The sequence below is a fragment of the Neltuma alba genome, unplaced genomic scaffold, assembly GCF_004799145.2.
Source record: "Neltuma alba isolate B1F8T4 unplaced genomic scaffold, ASM479914v2 tig00011639_pilon, whole genome shotgun sequence".
NCBI lineage: Eukaryota > Viridiplantae > Streptophyta > Magnoliopsida > Fabales > Fabaceae > Neltuma > Neltuma alba.
In genome coordinates this window covers 150880-157654 of record NW_021636287.1, presented here as the reverse complement: position 1 = coordinate 157654, position 6775 = coordinate 150880, and positions in this window count along the sequence as shown.

The window sequence follows — 6775 nt, the reverse complement described above, 5'->3', positions numbered from 1 at the left end:
AATTTTAAAAAATATATTTTTAATCTTTTAATTTTAAAATTGTTAGTCTTAATTAATAATTTTTTATAATAATAATTGTTGCTTTGAATATTAAACTTAATATGTTAGTATTTAGTAATGTTTTATTAATATTTAATAGCTCAATATCACTTTTTTTGTTAATAATTTTAGAGTTAGAAGACTAAAAATTTATTTTTTAAAAATTTAAAGACTAAAAAAAAACCTTATGTAAAATTAACGGAATAAAAATATACTTTAGCATTTATTTATTTTATTCTTATAAAGTCTTGCCGCCCTCTTCTCACCACATGAAAAAATCACTCCCCCTCCTCAACAAAATCCCATTTGTGTCCCCACATAATTTTTGTCACATTAATTTTATAAAAAATATATAATTACATAAATTAATTTTCACAATTAAAATTATGGTATCAACTCTCTGATAAACAAACAATTCTTATAATTTTTAAATGCCAGAAATTTATTTGATTTTAATCAATTTTATCTAACATTATAAATATCTATATTATCCAACAACCAAAAAATAGCGTTCGTCACTCCTACGCCTTACTTGATTTTTATCTTCACTCTTTCTTCTATTTGATATTTTGACCCAACTTAAAAACTGTTTTTTTTTTTTTAAGTGTATCCAAATTGGCAAATTCATTCAAAAAAGTAGGCCGACGCTATGAAGACAAAACTCACACGGCTCTATAGTAGGGGTGCCCTAGCTAGTGATGTTTTAAGTGGCTTCGTCGAGGGATGCCCGAAGTGGTAATGTTAAATTTGTTTTTTTATAATATCTCCGTTTTTTAATATAAAAAGTAACTTAATTTTTAATTTAATCATAAATATAAGATATTAATTTATTTTTCTTGTCTATTTTTTCAAATTACTCCTTATAATAGTGCACATATTAAAAGATTTCATCAAATAATAATTCTAACTAATATATATGATTAGTAAAAATATTTTACAGGAGATAATACTTATTAATTATAAATAACTAATTTAACTAATTTTTTTAATTTACTCAAATTAGTCAATTAACTTTTATACTACTATTAAGTATTGAAAGTAGTACTAAATTACTCCTTTTTAGTATGTATTTGATTGTCTTTTTCAATTCTCGTTGTTTTAATTTTTTTTTCCTTCTAAACTTTCAATTTTACATAGTTTTTATTATATTATAAGATCCAAATAATTGTGATTTAAAAAATCTGTCAAAATTACTTAAAAATAATAAATATGCAAAAAATTTGTAAAAGATCAAACTTAAATCAAGTTAGTTAGATAAGTATATCTAAGTAGTTAATTAGCTTATGCGACGTGTTTTAATTAGGCATATCAATACTTGATGCCAATTAACTAAAAACGCGGCCATCTAAGTCGACTTGCGACTGCCCAAGAATCCAAGGTTAATCGATTCGATCTCTTTGAATTGATTGAACAAAATTGAAGGGGTGGACGCGTAGTTTCCAACTACGAAATCGTCCCTCCGATGCAATCTTCCAGACCTTGGAAACTTCACGTATAATGAAACAGTTAGGCTATAAGGAGGATAATAAGAAGAAAAAATGGTAAAAAAAGACCTTAAAGATTGAAAAATTACATATAGGATTCTGTTTATAAAAATTGTTATTATGTGCTTATTAATTATTCTCAAAGCCCATATTAATATTGTAATAGGTCTTTATTTGTAATTTTTCTATGTTCTTTTTTACCATTTTTCCTAGTAAGAAAATACTCCCAGATACCAAACAATTAATTTTCAGAGTGAGACGACTAACCTTAGATTTTTGGAGACGCAAGAGTTTTTGTGTTTTATGGATGAAAACAATCAATAGACTACATCTGATCCTTAATATACAATTTCATTTGACTTTTATTTTGATCTTAAATATAAGACTTTAATCCACTTTGTTTCTAATATTTATTCATTTTTTTCTAAAATAGTATTTGTGATAATAGTAGTTTCTAGCTAACATAAAGGAGACGTGATTGAGAAATATGTGCTTGCGGTCCAATATTCGAAAACATTTCATTTTCTCAATGCTGGGAAAGGACAAACAAAGAATAAAAAGAGAAATATAATCTTAATTATCACTTTTAAAATTATACTTGGCATAATTTTTTTCCTTATTTTTCTCTTATACTTGTAACTTTATCATGATAAAGAGAAAATAAAACCATAAATGACGAGTTTCACCTTGTGGGATCTATATGTAACAAGTGGAATTCATTAATATTCTATAGGATCTTTCTTTCTGTTCGCTTGAAAATTTTCTTTTTCGGAAAAAAAAAAAAGCCCTGAATTCTCTCACTTCAAGGTTTCATATCTAATACAAGGATTCATATCCGATTGGTGCTAAGAAGTTTGATCACTAGATGAATGATTGTCAAAAAGTCCATATATCAAATGCTAGTTCAAAAATAATATATTACCCATATAACCAAAGGCATGTATAGTTTATCAAAGTAATGTAGCTAATTAACATGAAAATGATAATAGTACAAGTTCTTTATCATAATATGAGGTTATAGTTGAAGAGATAGATAGATTAAAAATTTTAAATGGTAAAAAGGTTTGTATTTTTCAGATTTTGATATTTTATAATAAAACTCATATTTTGATCAACAATATAATGAGTATAGCTTTGGATTACATGTCTCTAATAATTAATTTGAGAATAAACAACAATCAAGGCTTGTTCAATTATTTTTTTAAAACTCCTTTTATTTCTTTGAGGGGAAAAAGAATGTAAATCTGAGGATAAGTTACTTGTTTATATTCATGGAAGATGATGCAGGGTTGCGGATGACTATAACCCTACTCTTTTTATTTTTTTTTAGGCTAAAATGTAGTTTTAGTCCTTTAATTAGCTTTACATAAGGTTTCAATTTGGTCCATTAACTTTAAAAAGTATACTTTCAGTCCTTTAATCTTAAAATGGTTAACAAAAAATAATGATATTGGGATCTTGAGTGTCAATAAAATTTTTTTTAAATGCTAACATATTAAGTTTAAATTTCAAAACCACTATGATTGTTACAAAAAAAAAATCATCATTTAAGACTAATAATTTTAAGCTAAAAACACTAAAAATACACTTTTTTAAAATTAGGAGACTAAAACAAAACCTTTTATAAAGATAAAAAAACCAAATATATACTTTATTATATTTTTTCCAACTCACATTGCACTTGGAATTAATTAATGATATAATTAAGTTAATCACAAGTTACGTATAAAGCGCCCATAAGCAATGTCTAGAATAGGAGCACTGTGATGTTTTCTTAACCTTTTTATTATAAGGCGTAAAAGATTCAAATTAATTTTTCCCAATTATAAATTATCAGCTTTAAACTTTTAACAATAGATCCTTCTAATTATCAATATTAAATTGTGCAATAAAATACCTGGCTTCTATTGAAAGAAATGGAGAAGAATATAAGAACGGGCACATGTTCATTGCGCACCAGCCACACTAGGTATAATAGGGTTTTATTAATTGCAATTGGCTTCTAGGATAACATTTGATATGACAAAATCTGATAAAATTGACCCCAGGCCAGCTGTCCCACCCATCGAGGTGCCTATAAGCCAGCGAAGGGATTAATCACTGGGTCCGCCAGTGGATACCCTGATGTTTTATCATAAAATCTGATAAAATTGTAACAATGCGCAATTGGCACACAAATCAGAAAGACAGAATTTTTTTAAAGAAAAAAAGGAAAAAGAGAGAAAGAAACTGTGAGATTAGATGAAAAATATTAATAAAGTATCATTTATCAAAACTTAATCATACTTGGTTCAATTTCAAAGGTTTAAGAATTGTTATGTCAAGATGCTAGGGAGAGTTGTTACATTTAAATTATGGGTTAAGGTGCACCCAGCACCCCCAAGTATTTTGCCAGGTGCACCCAGTGGCCTAAAGTAATTTATGGTGCAATTTTGCCCTCAAAGTAATTAAAATGGTGCACTGGTATCCCATGCTAACAGAGCTGTTACGTTGACCGTTAAATTGATGAGTCAGCACAAGTTTGACCAAAATAATCTGACGTGGCATGTCTAATAAGCAGGTGATGTGGAATTTTTGGGGTTAAGGTGCATCCAGCACCCCTAAGTATTTTTCCAGGTACACCCAGTGACCTAAAGTAATTTATGGTGCAATTTTGCCCTCAAAGTAATTAAAATAGTGCACCGGTATCATATGCTAACAGATCTGTTACTTTGACTGTGAAATTGATGAGTCAGCACAAGTTTGATCAAAATAATCTGACCTAGCATGTCTAATAAACAGGTGACATGGCTTTTCTTGTTAATTCCATTGTTTTGTCTGAATATTACTCCTTTGGTTCTATTTATAAGGCACTTCCAGCATGTTTCACACAGACCAAGGAAAACCTTAAATTTCATTAACTCTCATTTAAATTTTAATAACTTTTCAACTTTATCCCTATTTAATATATACCCCATATAAATAAAGTCAATACAATAATAAATGAGGGGTAAATTTGTACATTCATACAAAAAATTTCTCTCAGTGCCTTATAAATAGGACTAAAAAATATCTTCTCTCTCTACCCTATAAATAGGACCAAAGGAGTATCTCTGAAAAAATTTCTTACTCTGAAAAAAATTCCAAGAGCCAAAGAGAGCATTTACTGAACAGAGAAAACAAAGCAGTGGCAGACGAAAAAAATTGCACATCACCTGCTTATTAGACATGCCAAGTCAGATTATTTTGGTCAAACTTGTGTTGACTCATCAATTTCACAGTCAAAGTAACAGATTTGTTAGCATAGGATACCGATGTACCATTTTAATTACTTTGAGGGTAAAATTGCACCATAAATTACTTTAGGTCACTGGGTGCACTTGGAAAAATACTTGGGGGTGCTGGATGCACCTTAACCCCGAAAAAATTCCACATCACCTGCTTATTAGACACACCACGTCAGATTATTTTGGTCAAACTTGTGCTGACTCATCAATTTAACGGTCAAAGTAACAGATCTGTTAGCATGGGATACCAGTGCACCATTTTTATTACTTTGAGGGCAAAATTGCACCATAAATTATTTTAGGCCACTGAGTGCACTTGACAAAATACTTAGGGGTGCTGGATGGACCTTAACCCTTAAATTATTAAATTCAATCCAATGATTAATGGTCTCTTCACTTGAAATAAAATGTTCACACTTAAATTTGATTATTAAAAAAAAAGAATCAAATTATATCAAACATAAATAAAATAATACAATACTCGTATCAAATATAAGTCTGAAATACTTATCATGAAATAGAGCCGGTGTTATAAGTTGAACTCGCAAATAAAAAGTTTGAGTTGGCAAAAATGTAAATTACTTCAATTCCCCAACCCACTCTAATTTGGTTAGGATGACAAAATGTCAAAATTTATCTTGAGTCCAGCCTTTTTAATGAATTTCACATTAGCCCTGTTCCTTGTGAGCCAACCTAGCTTGCCACTTTTGCAATAAAAATTTAAACCAATTCAATGCAATTGCTGAAAAAATAATTAAATGTAAAGTATAAATAATTAATTTTAAATTTATTCTAAGTGTTATTTTTTTAAAAAATGTAAATTTATTATTAAGAAGATATATAAATTTTTTTTAAAATTTAGAGGATTCCAAATATAATTAAAAAGTATTTGGATGATATAATTTTAAAAATATTTTTATAGTATAAAAGATAAATATATAAAAAAATTTGTCTTTTGCGGAAAAATGCTGGTTATTTTTATACGTTCCCACACTCCACCATCGAATGATCTATGTCAGTGCCCCCCAGCACCGACCAGAGGCGGATGCCCATCAAAACGTCTCTCTGCGTGCCCCCTTTCTGACCGTTTTCCACATGGATTCCTCACACTGGTCTTGTGCATTCCAAATTTCCAATGCTTTTGAGTTCCACGGGGTTGTTTCTTCAACTAGTGAAGGAGCTGCTGATTAATTGAACAGAGCTGCTTTGAACTTGGAAGAATGCTCTGGGGAAATGAATCGAGTTTCAATGGCAAAGCGTTTGGTCCAGAGCTCAGTAGAGATAGAACTCCTCAGAGGATGCGACATGGAATTAAGAGCAATCTTTCCTCAGTTGATTTCACTGCGGACCAAGTTATCTTCCGTGTTCAGGAAGGTGTTGCCAGTATCTGGAATTTCGCGCAACATTTCGAAATCCATCGCAGAGTCCGTGCTTTAAGTAAGAGGATGCGATAAAGGGAAAAGAGAATGCAGCGACGCAAGATCCGAGCTGAGCCGAGGTGAGCAACAAAACCGGTAGAATCGATCACGCTCATACGCAGCCAAGAAAAATTCAGTGAATGGCATATGCCATATGGCCTAGTATTCGTATGATCAGTGAAAAGGAGAAGCCATATATTCTAATTCCAATTAAGTAATAGTTAGTTTGAATATCAGTCCTGATTACGTCTCCACTTACATCGCATCATCAATTCATCATCGTTTCCTCCTAATTTTCAATTTTCCAACTGTGATTTTTGGTAACATATGAGGATTCTTTTTTGCTTCATTATGGTAGAATTCACTGTTTTTAATTTGGTCCTTAGTTTGATTGTAAATTTTGTGTCCTTCATCTATTTGAGTGATGTAATTTTTCGTAAATCCAATTTGATATATAAACTTTCATAATTTATTATTTCTACGAACTAATAATTAATTTGTAACACGCTGGCAAAAGAATTGATTAAGGTATCAATCATCGTTTCTTGAGATCAGAAAAGAATCCCGG